At 37.7% G+C, this 20823-nt stretch overlaps 2 protein-coding genes across 5 annotated transcripts in view; one reads left to right on the forward strand and one right to left on the reverse strand.

Moving 5' to 3' along the window:
* The window catches only part of SLF1 (SMC5-SMC6 complex localization factor 1), a 92970-nt gene extending 85509 nt beyond the window's left edge, over positions 1-7461 (reverse strand). For both annotated transcript variants that reach the window (XM_058440709.1, XM_032156811.2), the window contains exon 1: positions 7350-7461. The gene's annotated coding sequence lies outside the window, so the exon portion shown is untranslated. The remainder of the gene's footprint in view (positions 1-7349) is intronic.
* A 55-nt stretch (positions 7462-7516) lies between these two features.
* Positions 7517-20823, forward strand: part of KIAA0825 (KIAA0825 ortholog) — a 481693-nt gene continuing 468386 nt past the window's right edge. For 2 of the 3 annotated variants that reach the window (XM_032156821.2, XM_058440712.1), the window contains exons 1-2: positions 7537-7621; positions 10525-10560. The gene's annotated coding sequence lies outside the window, so the exon portion shown is untranslated. Of the gene's footprint in view, positions 7622-10524; positions 10561-20823 lie in introns of all 3 variants that reach the window. The other variant, XM_032156819.2, reaches the window with a different exon arrangement.

Below are 20823 nucleotides of genomic sequence, written 5' to 3' on the forward strand. Positions count from 1 at the left end.
ACCATGCCTGGCTTTTTTTTTTTTTGCATTTTCAGTAGAGACGGGGTTTCACCGTGTTAGCCAGGATGGTCTCGATCTCTTGACCTTGTGATCTGCCTGCCTTGGCCTCCCAAGTGCTGGGATTACAGGCGTGAGCCATGGCGCCCGACCTAATCATACAATTTTTTAAAACCATTTACATGGGTTAATTAATGTAGCTCTTGAGTGTTAATAATCATTAACAATATGGACCAGCAATACATAAAAACTATGAAGAATATGCTCTGTTGCTAGAAATAATAATGATTTAGTCTGATGCAGAACACATATGAACACACACACAAAAGCCACATTTGGATTATAAAACATATGTCCACAACTAGGGAGAAATGCTTTCATTATTTCTAGGGAATTTTTTTTTAAATCCTTTAAGCAAATTTCCTTTAGAAAATGATAGGTCTTGGCCGGGCGTGGTGGCTCACGCCTGTAATCCCAGCACTTTGGGAGGCCGAAGTGGGCAGATCACGAGGTCAGGAGTTCGAGACCAGCCTGGCCAAAATGGTGAAATCCCATCTCTACTAAAAATACAAAAATTAGCCAGGTGTGGTGGCAGGTGCCTGTAATCCCAGCTACTCAGGAGGCTGAGGCAGAAGAATTGCTTGAACCCAGGAGGCAGAACTTGCACTGAGCCGAGATCGCACCATTGCACTCCAGCCTGGGCGACAGAGCAAGACTCTGTCTCAAAATAAATAAATAAATAAATAAAATTAAAAAATAAAAAGAAAATGATACGTCTTTTCGGAAATGCTGGACAAGTGAAATTCAATATATCTGTGAATATCATCTTGGTATTCAATCAATACTTGTTTTTATCTAATTGGTTTTATCAAAAACCACTGTTATAAGTAGAATACAAGAGCTTTTTATTTTTGATTTTTTTTTTTTTTTTTTTTTTTTAGACACCAGAGTCTCGCGCTCTGTCGCCCAGGCTGGAGTGCAGTGGCACAATCTTGGCTCACTGCAAGTTCCGCCTCCCGGGTTCATGCCATTCTCTTGCCTCAGCCTCCTGAGTAGCTGGGACTACAGGCGCCCGCCACCATGCCTGGCTTTTTTTTTTTGTATTTTTAGTAGAGACGGGGTTTCACTGTTAGCCAGGATGGTCTCAATCTCCTGACCTTGTGATCCGCCTGCCTCAGCCTCCCAAAGTGCTAGGATTATAGGCGTGAGCCACCCCGCCCAGCCAAAGAATACAAGAGTTTTAAACACATATGCTTTTCCTACTACTTGTATATTTTTAATGTATTTTAGAGTTTCAAGGGCTATTTAATGGCTATTTTGGGAATATTGCTAAAGAAGTTTGACTGGTTTTAAAAAGTCTAAAATCTTGCCTGACTATTCTAAAAACTGACGCATAAAAACTAATGTTAAATAATCGGAATATACAAAAAAAATAAAAAAATTGTTATAACACTGTTACCCAAAAAAGTTTCATTTAAAGCTTGTCCTTTAAATTTTATTATTCTGCTTCCTCAGAATTAAACAAGTTATACAGAAATAAAGGAAACATATACTATGTTGCTGTTTCCAGATCATGTTAATAGCTATTTTACAATCTGATTATTAATAAGGTAATATTTTAATGTATTTTGGTTTCATGTATAAATTATTAAATTATTTGGATTTACTGGAGTTAGTGTGTAAAGCAGTTTTCATCTTAAAACATATGGTCTTTATAATAAAATAAATGTGATGGAAATAACCCACTTTGTATATTTAACAGCATTTTCTGTCAAAGCAAGAGCCCATAGTAAAATGAAAATAGCACTAACTGCATAATAGCAGAAATCAGGAAACCCTCTTAAAGCAATTTATTTCCTTTGAAAATGATTAAATATGAAACTGAAATTAAACATTCAGAGGAAAGGGAAGTAGGAAACAAAGGTGAAAAAACAGAATGTCCTGATTCAAACATTATTCATAAAATATGGATACGTTTAAAAACAAATCAGAATACAGGACATTCTAGTCACAAATCTATCAGAAAAACTGAGCTACTAGCTAAACTTTAACAGAATCAGGAATCCCAGTGAGGGCCCAAAATAACTAGCAGTTTTTTAATAGTTTTCTACAATAAAATTATCTACTTGAAACAACAGAGTTTATAATACATTTAGCAATGCTTTTTTACAGCACATGATATGACAAATGAATGACCTGTATTACAGAATCTAATTCATGCAGTTACACAGGAAAACTATATATGTAGGAATAGATATAAACATGTATAGATATACTGATTGATTTATTTATAAAATTCATGGTTTGATGGTTCTTTCTGACCCTGCAGGATTATGAATACAATAAACCTGATATGTCAATGAAGCCATAAAGAGCACTACAATTGGTTTAATATATATCAATAACCCAGACAATTAAAAATCCTTTACAGTCAAGTTTAGTGTAAGTGATATGTCTGGGGTAGGGAGGATCAAGAGCTAACTTCTAGAAGTCTTCCAGCACAAGAAGGAAAGTAAATATACCATAATATAATTGTACCAGTGGTTATTTCTAGAAAAATTATAGATCTTTCTAGAACTAATAGGGGGTGTTCCTTGGAGCATTCATACAGAAGATACTATCCTAACACCAAAAAAAACGAGGGAGAAAAAAAGCAAAAAAGAGAGCATGACTTTTGACAGTTAAGTTTTATTTTTACTGTCAAAAAAATAAAATTATATGACATTCTTGGTTATGAGAAAATGTCCTTTTGTAGTAATTATTAAAATCTTATCTATAATTAACAAAAATTAGTTACTTACCTTGAACAATAAAATACAACTAAGGAGACAATGACTGTAAACAGAGTTGGCCTTTATGCATAGCAAGCAACTGTCTCTGTGGTATGGACTTTCCCAAAATATCTCCCACATGGGCCTATTCTTGATGCCTGAAATTCCTTTGTAGTTGGTGCCAGTCCAAAATGCAAAGAAAACTTATAGAACTCTTCATCTTAATTAAGAACACTATTTATTATAAACTAGCTTTTTAGGATCTTTGAATTATTTATAATGTAACACATAACTAGAACATGTTTGAAGAACATTTTGAAAATTGAGCTCAGAGACAAGGAAAGACAGGAATACAGATATGAATACAAAAGTCTGGTTTGAGAGGCAAGATGAAAGAGCAGGGTACAACCCTTGGGAAAAAGCGGAAGATGCTACAAAAATGAGAGGCAGGGATGCATAAATGGGGTTTTGTAAGGAAAATAAGGATAAACCTTTCCCTACACCACATTATATAGGGCTGGTTTCTTTTATAACCAGTCCTACCTATAAAAGAGAAGTAATCTTAGAAATAAATTGTATGGTATCATTAGCTAAAATAAATATTTAAGACTTAATAAAAAACTTTGATTTATATATTTATATTTAAGAACTACAGTTTTCCCCCCAAAATAACCTTTACAGACTTGTCTTTCAATTTTAACATGCACTTATTATAGAAAATTTGAAAAATACTACAAAGTATATAGAAAGATTAAAATCATCTCTAATTCCTTCAGCCTGTAATACCATTGTTAACACTGGGGAGGGATGTTGACTTTTAGGTTTTATCTGAGTGTGAAAAAATATATATAACAAAATTTGGATATTACATGTTTCATATCTTCATTTTTATGTAATATTATACTGTGATCATTTGTCCATGCCACTTAATACTCTTCATGGTTTTAAGGTCATAATGAAAACTAGTGGTTTCTTAGTGTTTGTTATTTTGGTGAATTCTTTTGATTTTAAACCTACTTCTACAGCAAACTAAGGAAAATTATTTGAAACTCCCCTCATCTGAAAAGCATATACCAAGCACTGAATGCAGTCAAGATTTTTGCTCTGAATTAGAGTCTGAAAAATTTTCATGATTTCTCTTATTCAAAACATTTAACTGGGAAAGTAAACAAATAACTGTTAAAACTGAAAAGGGTCCAAGTGTTGGATCTCTGTTTGAACCAACAATGCAAAAGGCAGACACATGTCACAGTACTTATACTGTGTGTGTAAAATACTGTTTGACGTTTAACTACAAGTGGCGTTTAGAAATTCTGGACCCTTTAGGCCTAAGAGCCAAATTAGGCCCTTGGTTTAATATCATTCAGCTGGCCTTCAGACTTTTTTTTTTTAAAGACACAGTGTCTATCTCCTGCCCCATCCTTCAAAGATTTGAGATGCACACACACGTGTGTGTGTGTGTGTGTGTGTGTGTATAAATATTAATTATTTGACAGAAGTATCCAGTGATGAGACTTGAGGGCTATTCTTACTTCCATGGCATTATTTGGGAAAGAAGCAGTAATTAGTCCCTCTGACGACAAATTTAGCACTAGAAGGAAGAAACAGAAGAAGCACCAAAGTGAATATGGTGAGAAAAAAAATGAGAAGCTTAGGGGGACATATGGAGATGTCCAATCTATCCAATACTGTACCGGCACAGGCTGGGCAGATGTTAATTTCGGGATGAAGGAGTCCTTAAGAAAGCAAGTTGGTCAAGAGAGGAAAGGTTCAGAAAAAGAATAGGTGGACAGTAGATATTGTTTAGCCACAGGGGATAGAAGTCAAATGTGCTTTGGTATCCTAGGAAATCTGGTTTACTTAGGAGGAAGACCATACGTCTAAGGTTGAACAAGCAGGATTTAATTTTTACTGAGGACCTACTGTGGTTTATACACTTCATATATGTTAGCTCATTTCCTTCTTCACAACATAAGTGCTATTTATTTTTCTTGTGCAGATGAGGATACTGGGAAATCTGAGTGATTAAGAAACTACTTCAAGGGTACACAGCTAGTAAATGGTAAAAACAAGATGCACAGATAAGTCTTTCTGCAAAAATTATATGCCTTTTCCAGAATACCAAGCTGAATTAAATTTCAGAACTTAGTCTAATACTTTTAACCACATTATAATTTCATAAAGCAATCTACTTTCAGCTAACACAAAAGATACATTAAGTGAAAGAACAGTACAAGGGTGGGAAGACATTTAGAATAGCAATATCACTGAAAAAATTTAAACATAATTATTAATTATTTTCAGTAAAATAACAGTGCCTAAAATTTCAAAGCATTTCTAGAAACAATCTAAAGAGTGCTTTTTTGTCTAATGAGAAACGAAGTTTTCATTATTTTCCTCTCAAAAGTGATTTGGTATCAATCATTAGAGTAATTCATATGAGAAAGTCTTTCTTCCTCCTCCAAAATAACCAGACAGTGTATTTTAAATTTCAAAGTAATTTTGATAGAAAGTATGAATTAAGTGAACTTAAAAGTTCCAGGGTTATTTTACTTTTAAGCAGTAACATATGCCCTTATAAGGTGAGAAACAGTACATAGTATATTATACAGATATATTTTCTATTAGTATATTCAAAGTCACCTACAAGAGTAACAGATGATGTTTCATTTTAGTTACATTCTTGAGAGAATTCGTTCTGTTTAGGGTTTATTATTCAAAGCCAACACAGAATTTTTTATTTTACATTCTGAAAAAGTTTTCTTTAAATGGTGAAAACCCTACTTTAGGGTAATATAATCAAGATACACATAAGGAAAATACTAATAAATAAAAGCTATACTATTGGTTTCCCAAAACGCAATGTTTTTGAACATCAGTGGAAATTGTGGATGCTTATGAAATCTTCAGAGTTCTGAATTTTGATTATGAAAAGTAACTACATTTGATCATCTTTTCAATGACTTTCACGTGATCCATGCTTTATGCTTTAGGGAGGCAAGAAAATGTTAGGTTATATAATTCAATTTTACTTAATAACGCATAATAAAATCTGGATTTAGAAAACAGAATAGGGGTTTATTTGCAGTACTGAAGGTTAGCTGTCTTTACAATAAAACTGACCTAAACATTCAAGTATTTGAACATCCTAGTTCCTTTAAATTAAGAATACTCAAGAGTTACCCGGTGGCTCACGCCTATAATCCCAGCACTTTGGGAGGCCGAGGCGGGCAGATCACTTGAGGTCAGGAGTTCGAGACCAGCCTGGACAACATGGTGAAACCCTGTCTCTGTTAAAAATACAAAACATTAGTCGGGCGTGGTGTCGGGCACCTGTAATCCCAGCTACTCGGGAGGCTGAGATAGGAGAATTGCTTGAACCTGGGAGCCGGAGGTTGCAGTGAGCCGATATGGCGCCACTGCACTCCAGTCTGGGCAACAGAGCAAGGCTCTGTCAAAGAAAGAAAGAAAGCAAAGGAAGGAAGTAAAGGAAACAAAAGAAAAGAAAGAAATTTACTTTTATATAAATTCACCTCATACTAGCAACTTATGTATTGAACACCTGCAATATACGTAATCAAACTTTCCAATAATGAGAACATCTTGCACATCCACAGATACTTCCAAGAACAACGGAGTAACATAAACCAAAAAGTCCACAAGGTGCATTGTCTGTCACACATAAATTGTAAATTCAGTTCAAATGTTCATTCCCAATATTTCAACAACAACAAGAAAAATTTTTAATAAAGTCATTCGTCAAAAAAGAGGCTGGCGCCTCCAAAATCTAGCTCCATCTAACTCCTGAGTCAAATAATGATATGAAGTACCCGAGACGGACCAATTTTTTTTGTCAATATTTAATGTGTCTTTGGAAGTGGAAGAAATCTTAAAATAGCCACTTAGTCTTGTTTCCAGCCTTCAGGCAGCTGAAATACAATCCCCAGGAATACAGACCCTCCCTTCAGGGAAACATGTAGGTGTGTATGTTTGTGTTTAAAGGCCTACAGCAGTTAGAGATAGGATCACTGCCGTTTTAGCATTTTTTTTTTTTTTTTAATCTACTAGAGAGGAAAGAATGACACAATTTTCTTCGTCACGGGAAAGTGGGCCTGGGGTATCCCAGCCACCTTCGCAAACGCTAAATTATGGAAAGCAGCCAAAACTCTGGTATCAGGATGAGGCGTCCCCCATGGGTTCTATGGAAACGAGAGACGCGGGGGGCCTAGCGCCTTCCAGGCGGCGGGCCGAGCTGCAGAGCTGCGCAAGCAGGAAGAGGGGAAGCGGCTCAGCCCAGTACTGCAGAAGGGCGCTCGGAGGCAGTCCCCGCAGCGGCACGGGCGAAGCGTCGCGGGGTCTGCAGCTGCAGCCCACCAACTCCGGCGCCGAGTGCGAAGTCAGGAGAGCTGGAACGAACTGCAGCTGGAGAAAGCGCGAGAGCCAGACACCGCTGCCGCTCACCCTAGCCGCTTCCTTCCTAGCCTCACAGCCGGGAGGCAGAAACTTCGGAGGTACGGCCCGGGGAAGAAACATCCCCATAGAGACAAAATACACTGTGTCTTCCTAGCTAAGCCCCTTTACCTTCCCGGCCGAAGTGCCTGGGATGCTTCCTTCGGTGGCGGCGGCGGCAGGGGCGACGACTGCCGCTGCAACACTCAACTGCTTCACTAATCCGGGCTCTGGGAAATAATTTCCCGCCGCGCGCTAGGCAGCCCCGGAAGCGATAATACCATTTCCGGGTGGTTGTCAGTGACGCTCCGGAGCCGTCGCCAGGATGGTAATACTTGGTGCAGAGCTTGAGTCTGGCCAGCTCGTCAGGCTCCTGCTAGATCAGCACCGGAGGTGGAAGACTGGTAAGTGATTTTACTGGGTTTTCTCCTGCGCCTGATATTAATGGCCGGCCGGGGCTCTGTGCAGCATTTTGGCCAGCCCGAGAAGTAAGTGGGCGAGGGTGGAACCAGAAGGAGTCCCCAGCCAACCCCGTGGCGCTTGACACCCAGTGCAGCTGGAGAAGGCCCTGGGATCCCGGCTTACAGTCTTATCCACTCGCAAAATCTGCCTCCGACTTGGAACTCGACCTCGGGTCACCAAGTGTCCCTGGGCGAGGCCGAAGACACCGTGTACCGTGACTCGGCGTTGCGCTGAGTTTCTCTGCCAATGATCAACGAGTTTCCTATCTCCCATTGGCAGCGTTTGGCCACTCTCGATTCCTGAGTACTGTTTCCGTAGTTCTGGGGTGCCGTGCCTGGAAGGCAGGAGGTTGGCTGAAGAAGACATCTTTTACAAACATTTAGGAAGTGAGATGGGGAGGTTCCTTCCTGATTTAGAATTAATTGAAGGTTCCTCCCGCCATTTGAATTGGATGAGAAGAACGGTTTGTTTTCCTGGCTGAGATATAAGAGAACAAGCTTGTAATTTCATGCTTGGGCATTAGATGCATTTTTGGAAAGCAGTGATCAGTAAGTAGGTGTGCTTTCAGAAAGGAATGCTTGCGTTCTGCTCCAGGCTTTGTGGATAATGAAGGGTTCAGGAGAATTTTGGATGGAGGTCTGAGGTAGCCAGAATAGTTGTAGAGAGAAATTGCTTCCGACAAAGGGATAATGTGAGGAAAGGTGCTCATTTAAGATTTGAAAAATGTGATGTAGTGAACCTTGGCGACTTCTCTTAAGTAATGCAATTTCTTAGGTAAGTAGTTTTCACTTGCCACCTTATATTTAAATAACTACCTCCCCACCAACCCCCGTAAAAGGCAGCTGACTGTTATGTTTTCAAAACAGTCAGTTCCTGAAAGAGTTGTAGGTACTATTGCATTTTTCTTTATGGGTATGCTCCTCATACCCATAAAAACATTTTCTTTATCGGAGCATACCCATAAAGAAAAAAGCAATATGTTCAATTCAAGGCCCCTGTTACACCAGGCCGGTGTCTTCTTACCTTTTGAGAGTAATGCAACAAACCATATTTAGGACAGCACATTGATTTTCTAGCCTTGTTGGTTAATAATTCAACAAACTTATAATCGCCCCATTAATCCCAATCTTGACATTTTGTTGAATCTTGTATTTTTTCTTTATTTCACCAGTTGAAAGTATTATAAATTACTTCAGGGATATTATGTATTATATCTGTACAGCAACTAGTTTTTAGAGGCAGTGATTTCTCTCTATTAATTGCTCTTGAATGTAGCCAATCATTAATACTTACCCCACGTAGATACTGTCTGCCAGGCACTTTATATTTATTATTTTATTTAATGTTTAATAAAAAAAGAAAATCACAAAAATTGTATTATTTCTATTTTGGAAAACATTTTATACTGAGACTCAAAGAGGTTGTGATTTTCCATAAATTATACAATTAAATGGCACAATTAAAATTTGAATCCAGTCTACCTGACTCTAAATTTTGGCTCTTTTTACTGTGCTCTATACCTTTATAAGTAAACATAACAGTATCATTATTTTCACTCCCAGGTAAAAATGGATAGATAGTATGTCACATTTAGAAATCAAGTGGATAGCAAAACTTGAGGATAAAAGGGACTTAAGGGATGTGTTCATCACCATAAGGTAATTTTGACATCTAAATAATGCAGTTTCTTTACTGCCTTTATCCTTGGCCAGTTTTATTATCCTAATTCAAACAAATGCCTATACTGTACATTGGCATAACACTTGGGGCAAATACAGAAGATCTGGAGACCATCAGCAAGCATATTGGTGAATGAGTCCAGAGTATCAGCTAACTATCCCTTCAGACAGCTTTTCACACACACATTTGTATACATGTATATTTGTGTGTGCATATGTATGTGTGTAGGGAGAAAGAATGAGTAAATGAGCACAAATTCATAAAATTCAACTTTGTAATGATTTATAAGGAATTATTAGCAAAACTGTGCTGTTCTACTCACGTAACCCTCAAACAGATGGGGATTATCACATAGTTTTGGGAATATGCTTAATTAAACCTGCCCATCCCAATACCCAGTTCTATTTAGAGAAACAGAAATAGCCTAATTTTCAGAGAATTTACAAAAATTTAGTTGAAATGACCGATACTAGAAATGCCATAGAAGTTAATTCTCAAGAATATCCTGTTTTACAACTATGTAGGTATAGCTAGCCTCAAATACTAACGTGTATTCGATTACATTGCATTGACTTGTAGGCAGATCCCGTGGGCAGATCTCAGGGATATTTTGCTATCAAATTTCAGTGCTTATGAAGGTTGGGATTATGTCTGTTTTATTCGTCATCTCAAACCCAGCATCTAGCACTGTGCCTGGCGTGTAATAGAAGCTCAATAAGTAAGTCAGGAACCATGACTCATGACTGTAATCCCAATACTTTGGGAGGCTAAGGCAAGAGGATTTGAATCTAGATCCTCTAAATTTTGGCTCTTTTTACTGTGTTCTATACTTCCTTTAATAAATAAACATAGGTCACAGTGAACTATGATCACACTACTGCACTCTAGCCTGCACAACAGTGTAAGACCCTGTCTCTAAAAAATAAAAAATAAACATTTTTGAATGAATGATTCCTTTTTAAAATGTTATTTATCCACTGAGAAGTATTTGTACATTTTTTAAAGGATTTACCACATAAATATTTATTTTTACTCACCTTGACCCTGAAATACAGTGTCCACTCCACACTCATTCATAAAAGGCAATGTGCTGTCCTGCAAAGAAGACTGGACTGTGAGACAGGAGATGAGAGAATATCTAATATTTTTCTGTGTTTATTCTCAGCTATTCAGTGTTAAATTACTCCTTTCAGCACAATGGGTAAGTATTATTATCCGCCTTTTACAGATGCTAAAACTGAGGCAAAGATAAGCTTTGTAAATTGTCCTAGGTTACACATAGTCATTAAACACAGCTATGATTTGAATAAAGGCCTCTGATTCCAAAAGCGATAATCTTAACCCCTTTGCTAGCCTCCAGTTGAATTTTTAATCCTGGCTCAGCTGCTAAATGTGTGCAAAAGCTCTGGATATCATGTTTCTCATCTATAACATACAGGAGTTTGATGGATTATATTATCTGTAAGGTCCCTCCTACCTCAAAAATCCTCTGACTTTAGTTGACTCCTAAGTATTATCTGAATATAGCAGTTCTGGTGTGCAAGAAAACCCTCATCAGTTTTGATGTTTCATGTAAGCTTTTATATGTGTTCACGTCTTCCACGTTGGTGGACACACAATCATGTTTTTGCAATAGGAAGAATAGAGTTAAATCACAGCCATGTTTTTTTTTTTTTTAACCAGCTATGACACTAATAAGTCACTGAACCTTTGTGAGCTTATGTTTTCGTATGTAAAATGGATCCATAGGATTGCTGTGAGTGTTAAGTGGGTTGACATATAAAGCCTCAAACATGTTGTCTGATACACAATTGCTGTTAAATAAATATTGATTCTTTTTCTTGCTCAGTCTTGCAAGGATAAAAGATTAGTGGATATAAAAAATGCTTTATAAATTAGACAAAGGTGAAGAATATTTTCACTTAACAGTCTACTAGGAGAGAGAAAGTTATGTAAACAAATAATTATATGTGGGGCAATTTACATATATCATTGAACACAAAACATGGGAATGCAAAGAAAAGAGATTTTTTTTTTTCCAGGAGGGCAGATGAGGAAACACCTCATAAAAAAGGTAATATTGAGTTTGTGCCATATAGGATGGTAAGGATTTTGGCAAGGGAACAAGAGGGACAAGTGTTCTACTGGAAGACGCAAAGGTGTCAGAAAACAGAAATAGTACCTAGGTCACTTTGGATATGTAAGATGGATGAAGGCTGGTAATAAAGCTAAGGTAAAAAGCTGAGTTTAGGACAAGCTGTAGATAACTGTGGGCAAGTTAAAGATGTTAAGCTTTTAACAATAAGCAATAATCTGTGTGTATAACTAGGATGGGGTGGTGGATGGAGTTGGCATTTGTTTTCTTTGTTATGGAAAAATGCCCATTTGTTACAGAAATATTAGAGTGTACGAATATGCCAAAAAGGAAAGAGAAAGGAAGAGTGGTCCATGATCCCCACCACTCAGAAATAACTTATGATTTTTCTCTGTATTACAGATTTGCATATATGTGCTTTTAAAATAAAAATGAAATAATACTGTCTATATTGTCTTGTGACCTGCTTTTTTCAATGTGCTATACCATGAATTTTTCCATGTCAATAAATTTGCTTCTATAAAATAATATTTAGGGCCTGTATGCTATTCAATTTTATGAATATGTTATAACTTTTAAACTGACTTCTTTCTGTTAATAGTACAATAAAGGTTTTTTTAGTAAAATATTTAAACATATTCATATCTATTTTCTTATTACAAACTGTAGGAGAAATGGTGACCCAAAGGTTATGAACACATATAATACTTACATGTATTGCCATACTAATCAAATTTTTAATTTAAACTTGGTGCAAAATTCATAAGGTATGAAAGGGTATATAATGAGGCATTAGCCTCCCTCTCACCTCGTTGTCCTCCTGACTCACAGCTAGCCCTTATAGCACCTTGTATGATTAGAAAAGGGCACCCCCTCCTGGAGGATCCATAACTCTTGGATATACACTGTGTAACTGATGCTACTTTTGTAAGGATTGGAAAAAGGCATCTTTTTCTCTGTGGCAACAGCCCTGCAGGGACACATGGCTGGGCCACCGACGTATGGGTTGGATTCAGCCCCTACTCACCTCCCTAGATTGAGTACTTTTATGACAGGTACTGCACCTGGCCTTTTTAACTATTTACTTTCTAAAAGCCAACACTAAACCCAAATGCAGACTTTGTTAAAATACAGAAGACAAGATTGGCCGGTGCAGTGGCTCATGCCTGTAACCCCAGCACTTTGGGAGGCCAATGTGGGCGGATCTCTTGAGACAAGGAGTCCGAGACCAGACTGACCTACATGGTAAAACACCATTTCTACCAAAAAAATACAAAAATTAGCTGGGTATGGTAGTGGGCACCTGTAATCCCAGCTACTCCTGGAGTCCAAGGCAAGAGAATCACTTGAACCCGGGTGGCAGATGTTGCAGTGAACTGAGATCACGTCACTGCACTCCAGGCTGGGTGACAGTGAAAGATTCTCTCTCAAAAAAATACAGAGGACAAGGTCAAACTTTAGTGCATCCCTTGAAATACATACATCCCATATAAAAAGTTTTAACAACTATAAAAGTTCAAAATGAGACAATGTCATTTTGACTAATTAGGCAATGCAGTATAATGTAAACAACTGAATTCAGAGAGGACCTGGAGTTGAGCTTGAACTCATGAACATATAATGATAGCCTTGAGGAAGTTACTTAAATTCTCTGAGTCACAGTTTCTTCATCTGTAAAGTGGTAATACTATCAACTTTACTAGGATTAAATGTAATACTGTGTGTAAGTACACAAGCATCAGAAAAAAATTATTAAGATCTCTAGTTTTGTTTTGTTTTTAATAAACTCACTGTTTTAAAATACGGTCTGTGGCTCTAACTATGAAGTCAAACAGACTTGGATTTGAATCCCAACTCTGTCACTAGTTGTGTGACAGCGTGAAAGTCACTTTTCCACTGTTTCATTATTTGTAAAATGGGAATTATTATGTCTTCATAGGCCTTTTGTGAAGATTAAATAAAATAATGGATGCATAGAGTTTAATATGGTGCCTGGTGTAGTAAGGCACTTTATTTGTTCAAATGCCCCAAAAAGCAGATGCCAAGAGGAGATAAGATGTGCAAGATATTTATTGGGGAAACTGCTTGTGAAGAATAAAGGAGAGAGCGAGAGTAGGAAAGAAATGCCTTCAGGCCTCAATGCATGTCTGACAGCCTAAAAAGAAAAGGAAGGAAGAAAGAAGAGTTGAGTAAGAATATCAAAGTGCCGCACTCTTCTAAGAAAGCTTCAATTAGGCCAGTGCAGAGTCCAAAAGCCAAAGTCATGTATTAGAGGAATCCCATGTTGCCACGGTATTCAATGTCAGGTATTAGTAGAAATGATCAACAGTTGTCATCTGCTAAAACTTACAAATACATTTGAATTTCAAATCTTGAATTTTACTCCCTGTCCCACCCTCTCCTGCCCTCAAGAAAAGTACAATCCCTACTGCCAGACATTGGTACTAACATTTGACTCATATATTCTTACACTATCTTCTTATATTTTATAATACAGTTTTATTAGCCAGAACAGTTAGGAATCAAAACATCTGTTCCCAATAACAGTTTAGAAATGCAAACATTAGCTAAGCAACTGATTTCTGGCATCATGTGGTTAAACACACTATTGTCTAAATTTCTAAATTCATGTAGCCTATAAATATAGTGTAAATCTTTTTTTTGTTTTTTTCTGAGACGGTCTCACTGTGTTACCCAGCCTGGAATACAGTGGTTCATCACAGCTCACTGCAACCTTGAATTCCTGGGCACAAGGGATCCTCCCACCTCGGCCTCCCAAGTAGCTGGGGCTACAGGTGTGCACCACTATGTAAAAAAATTTTTTAATTTTTTTGTGGAGACAGGGTCTCACTGTGTTGCCCAACCTGGTCTCGAACTCCTGTACTGAAGCAATCCTCCTGCCTTGGCCTCCCAAAGTGCTGGGATTACAGGCATGAGGCACCATGCCCAGCCTCGTGCCTGTAATCCCAGCACTTTGGGATCCATGGTTAGAATATTAGACTAAAACTTGAATGTCTATTTGCATCTTTGCCAAAGATACCTCTGTAGCCACAAAGGTAAAAATTTAGTTTCATAGGATCCTTCCCCCTAGCCCCCACCGCCTTTTTGTCATTTTTAATAAATAAACGTAGAGATCCATAATTTTAGTGCTTTTCAAATGGCAGGTTATAAGCCATCAATTTGGTGAGTCGTAGCCTGTATTTTTGTTTCAGATACATATGGTTTCAGGATTGGGGATATAAAATGTATTTGTTATTGGGAAACACAGCTGAATTTGAAAACAACTGATTTAGATTAACTATCATACACGAGGAAATGAAGATTAAAGAGGCGATTTAACATAATGGATAACTCAGGAAACATGTGACTTGAACCAGAGGCTAGGTCTTAAGAATCTAAATTTAGGGCTTTTTCTTTTTATCATGCTTCCTGGAAAAGGCTTCTTGTTTGTGCTACTTAGTAGGGCATACAGTTATTACAGTTGGGTGATATGATAGTGCTTTTCTGTTACTTTTGCTATTTGTTTGCTAAGATTTACTCAAAAGACACTTCCCTTACTTTAGCCATGTGGTATCAGGGAGGTTGTACAGCTGCAGTTGTTTCTAGCAACCAGCAGTCACGCCACACCACCAGTTTACTGTCCATTTTCCTCCCAGGGAGCACAGCTAATTCAACACTTTAAGGAGTTAAACTGAGCAGTGATAGGAACTCATTTTGAAGAGCGTTATACTGATGAGGTCTGAATTTTTGTAATATAGACGAATATTTTGTGCTTCATTGTGTCATGACTTTTTTTTTATGTTTTTTTTGTTGTTGTTTTTTTTGTTTTTTTTTTTTTTTTGCAGATGGAGTCTTGCTCTGTCGCCCAGGCTGGAGTTCAGTGGAACGATCTTGGCTCACTTCAACCTCTGCCTCCTGGGTTCAAGCAATTCTCGTGTCTCAGCCTCCCGAGTAGCTGGGACTACAGGCACACACTCCATGCCCAGCTAATTTTTTTTGTATTTTAGTAGAGACAGGGTTTCACCATGTTGCCCAGGCTGGTCTTGAACTCTGAGCTCAGGCAATCTGCCTGCCTCAGCCTCCCAAAGTGCTAGGATTACAGGTGTGAGCCACCACGCCCAGCCATGTCATGACTTTTCTTTTTTTTTTTGAGACAGTCTTGCTCTGTCACCTAGGCTGGAAGGCTGGAATGCAGTGGCGCAATCTCAGCTCACTGCAACCTCCGCCTCCCAGGTTCAAGCAATTCTCGTTGTCTCAGCCTCCCAAGTAGCTGGGATTACAGGCATGTGCCACCATGCCCAGCTAATTTTTGTATTTTTAGTAGAGACGGGGTTTCACCGTGTTGGCCAGGCCGGTCTCGAACTCCTGACCTCAAGTGATCCACTCGCCTTGGCCTCCCAAAGTGCTAGGATTACAGATGTGAGCCACCACACCCAGCCATCATGACATTTCTTTACCCGTCTTCCTTGACTTTTCAAACTTTAGCTCATCAAATATTTTCCATTTTAGAAATGCAAGTTTTGTGTATAATCACATAACAATGTATTCTTTTAAATTTTTTCAGATATATAATTCTTTCCTTCTCTAGCATATATTCATGCTAGCCATCAGAAATGCTCATGGCAGTTCAGTCTTCCAAGGTGATCCAGTCTGTCCTCTGCTGTTAAGAGGTTTCACTGGGAAGGAATTTAGGAGTGGGGCTGGTTGTAAATGGGAACCTTCTAGGCTCTGTTTCTATGTTGCTTTCTTTTCTTTCTTTTTTGAGATGGAATCTGGCTCTCTTGCCCAGGCTGGAATGCAGTGGCACGATCTTGGCTGACTGCAACCTCCGCCTCCCAGGTTCAAGCGATTCTCCTGCCTTGGCCTTGCACTCCTGCCTCAGCCTCCCGTAGGCTCAGTTTATATGTTGCTTTCTGTACTCTGGTATCTTTTAGTGCTGCCAGTGTTTATTCTTTTGATTAACTGTACTTGGTAATTATCTTTCTAGGGCTTTCTCATTTGTCTAACTCAGCAGTTCTCAAACTTTTGGTCTCAGTAGTCTTTTATACTCTTAAAAATTACTGAAGTCCTCTTTTATACTCTTAAAAATTACTAAAGACCTCATAAAGTTATTTATGTAATTATATCTACTTATATTTTTTGTATTATAAATTAAAATGAAATATTTTTGAAAATGTTAACATAAACAGCTTTAAAAAAAGCTATATTTTTCAAAACAAAAATTTTAGTGGAAGAGTGGTATTGTTTTATATTTGCAATGTTTCTTCAATGTCTGGCTTAATAAAAGAGAGCTGAATTTCAGATCTGCTTCTGCATTCAGTCTTTAGTGATATATTGTTTTGGATGAAGTAATAAGCAAAATCCAACCTTACACATGTATGCAGTTGGAAAAGAAGGGAGTTATTTAAATGGCTTTTCCAGATAATTGTGAATATTTTTCTTTGATCACCAAAATTTAACAAGTGGAATTTTATTAAAATTTAGTTGCAATGTAGAATCTGAAATCATATCAGTTTATTTTTGGTACACTATTACTTTTAAAATCACTTGGTCTATTTTGTACTTTGAATAAATCTTTTACAAATACATTATTCTGTTATATAATATACCAGCCTTTTGGAAAATATTGATTCATTGAGGTATGCTGATTTCCCAAATCTTAATAGATTTCATTATACGTTAAAAATTCCCATTAGTTAATATCACTAGTAGTCTCATCAGGAGACTCTTGTAGTATTGGAAAACTGTCCATCTGACAGTATACAAATTTTCCAAAATTCTAATTTTTGCTTGGAAAACTCAAATTTTATCATTGGCAACAAATACAGTCTGATGTTTTCATTGAAGTTACAGCCCAATTTGATTAATTTTGAGAAAATATGTAGTGTATACAAAGGTTAATCAAAGTATTAATACTAATTTTTGGCCAGGTGCAGTGGCTTAGGCCTGTAATCCCAGTACTTTGAGAAGCAGAGATGGGTAGATCACTTGAGGTCAAGAATTCAAGAACAGCCTGGCCAACATGGTGAAACCCCATCTCTAAAAATATATATATGTATACACACACACACATACATACACACACACACATATACACACACACACACAATTAGCCAGGTGTGGTGGCACACACCTGTAGTCCCAGTTACTTGGGAGGCTGAGATATGAGAATCACTTGAACTTGGGAGGTAGAGGTTGTAGTGAGCAGAGACTGCAACACTACTCCCTCCTGGGCAACAGAGTGAGACTCTGTCTCAATAAATAAATAAATAAATAAATAAATAAATAAATAAATAAATAAATAAAATAAAAGTAGTTTTTACTTCCTATCAAAGGCATAAGCAAACCTGGCATTATTCCGAGTGTGTAACGGTGAAAAAAATACAATGAGTGCTGTGGTAGGCAGGATAATGGCCCCCATGAGATACCTACATCCTAATATGTAGAACCTGTGACTATGTTATGTTACATGGCCAAGGGGAATTAAGGTTACAAATGAAATTAAGGTTGCCAATTAGTTTACCTTAATATGGTGAGATTATCTTGGCTTATCTAAGTCATCTCAATGTAATTACAAGGGTTCTCAAAAGTGGAAGAGGGAGGAGAAAAAGAAATCTGAATAATGCAGTGGGAAAAAGACTCAACCCACATAGCTAGCTAGAAAATGGAGGAAGTGGGCCACAAGTCAAGGAATGAGGGCAGCCTCTAAAGCTGGAACATGCAAAAGAAACAATGATTTATCCCCAAAATCTCCAAAAAGGAATGAAGCTCCACTCACTACTTGATCTTAGCTTTGTGAGATCTGTTTCAGACTTCTGACCTAGACAACTGTAAGATAATAATTTTGTGTTTTTATGCCGATAAATTTGTGGTGATTTATTATAGCAGCAATAGAAAGCTAATATAACTTCTTGGTTTTTGTTTGTTTGTTTGTTTGTTTGTTTAGAGACGGATACTTACTCTGTCGCCCAGGGTAGAAGGCAGTGGCATGATCTTGGCTCACTACAACCTCCATCTCCTGGGTTCAAGCTATTCTCCTGCCTCTGCCTCCTGAGTAGCTGGGATTATAGGTACCTGCCATCATGCCCAGCTAATTTTTATATTTTTAGTAGAGGCAAGGTTTCACCATGTTGGCCAGGCTGGTCTCGAACTCCTCACCTCAGGTGATCCACCTGCCTCGGCCTCCCAAAGTGCTGGGATTACAGGCATGAGCCACCACACCCGGCCTGATTTCCTAAAGTGTCACAGATTTTGCACTTTCAGTGCAAATGTCAATATAGCAAAAATGACATATAATGTTTTATTGTTATAAAAATAGTTTTGACCTTGCACACCACCTGAAAGAGTATCAGGACTCCTTCAGAAGTTTGTAGATTATACTTTGGGATCTCGTAAATAACTTCATACTTTCTTTGTGCCAGCCACTACCCTGGGAAATGGGATACCAAAGTTAAGAAAGTATAGTCTTATTTTAAGAAGATTATATAGTCTAGTGGTTGAGAAAGTGATATGGTTTGGACATTTGTCCCCTCCTTCCAAATCTCATGTTGAAATGTGATCCCCAGTGTTGGAGGTGGGGACTATTGGGAGGTGTTTGGATCATGGTGGCAGGTCCTTCACGAATGACTTGGTGTCCTCCATGTGGTAATGAATTCACTTGAGAGCTGGTTGCTTAAAAGAGACTGGTAGCTCCTCCTCTTTCTTGACGCCTCTCTTGCATGTGATACGCAGGTTCCTGTTTTGCCCTCTGCCATGATTGTAAGCCTCCTGAGGCCTCACCAGAAGCGGAGCAGATGCTGGCACTGTGCTTGTACAGCCTGCAGAACAATGAGCCCCATTTTAATGGGTTTGTTTGTTTTTCTCTGGTAAATTTCTTTAAGTTCCTTTAGATGCTGAATATTAGATCTTTGTCAGATGCGTAGTTTCCAAATATTTTCTCCCATTCTGTAGGTTATGTATTTATTCTATTGATAGTTTCATTATCGAAAATCACATAGTTGTAGATATGCAGCCTTATTTCTGATATTGGCTCCCTATTCTGTTCCATTGGTCTGTGTGCCTGTGTTTGTACCAATACCAAGTTGTTTTTGTTTTGGTCACTGTTGCCTTGTAGTGTAGTTTGAAGTTAGGTAGCACCATTCCTCCAACTTTGTTCTTTTTGTTTAGGATTACCTTGGTTATTCAGGCTCTTTTTTAGTTCCATGTAAGTTTTAAAATAATTTGTTCTAGTTCTGTGAAGAATGTCATTGGTGGTTTGATAGGAATAGCATTGAATCTATAAATTACTTTGGGCAATGTAGCCATTTTAATGATATTGATTCTTTCTATCCATGAGCATGGGAGGTTTTTCCATTTGTTTGTGTTTTCTCTAATTTCTTTGAGGAGTGTTTTGTAATTCTCATTGTAGAGACCTTTCACCCCCTTGGTTAGCTGTATTTTTAGGTATTTTATTTTGTGACACTTGTGAATGGAATGGCCTTTCTGATTTAGCTCTCAGTTTGGTTGTTGTTGGTATATAGGAATGCTAGTGATTTTTGTATATTGATTTTGTATCCTGAAACTTTGCTGAAGTTGTTTATCAGCTGAAGGAGCCTTTGGGCTAAGACTATGGGGTTTTCTAGATATAGAATCATGTCATCCGCAAACAGATAGTTTGACTTCCTCTCTTCCTATTTGGATGCCTTTATTTCTTTCTCTTCTCTGATTGCTCTGGCTAGGACTTTTGATACTATGTTGAATGGAAGTGGCGAGAGAGGGCATCCTCATGCCAGTTTTCAAGGGGAAACTGCTTCCAGCTCTTGCCCATTCAGTATAATGTAGGCTGTGGGTTTGTCATAGATGGGTCTTATTATTTTGAGGTGTGTTCCTTCAATACCTTGTTTATTGAGAGTTTTTAACATGAAGGGATGTTGAATGTTATCAAAAGCCTTTTCTGCATATGTTGAGATAATAATGTGGATTTTGTCTTTAGATCTGTTTATTTGATGAATCACATTTATTGAGTTGAGTATGTTGAACCAACCTTGCATCCTGGGAATGAAGCCTACTTTATCATGTTTCATAAGCTTTTTGATGTGCTGTTAGATTCAGTTTGCAAGTATTTTTTTGATGATTTTTGCACTGATGTTCATCTAGAATATTGGCCTGAAGTTTTCTTTTTTTGCTGTGTGTCTGTCAGGTTTTGGTATCAGGATGATGCTGGCCTCATAGAATGAGTTAGGAAGGAGTACCTCCTTCTCAATTTTTTGAAATAGTTTTAGTAGAAGTGGTACCAGCTCTTGTTTGTACATCTGGTAGAATACACCTGTGAATCCATCTGGTTCTGGGCTTTTTTTGGTTGGTAAGCTATTTATTACTGCTTCAATTTCA

The sequence above is a fragment of the Hylobates moloch genome, unplaced genomic scaffold (assembly GCF_009828535.3).
Source record: "Hylobates moloch isolate HMO894 unplaced genomic scaffold, HMol_V3 SCAFFOLD_6, whole genome shotgun sequence".
NCBI classification, from domain to species: domain Eukaryota; kingdom Metazoa; phylum Chordata; class Mammalia; order Primates; family Hylobatidae; genus Hylobates; species Hylobates moloch.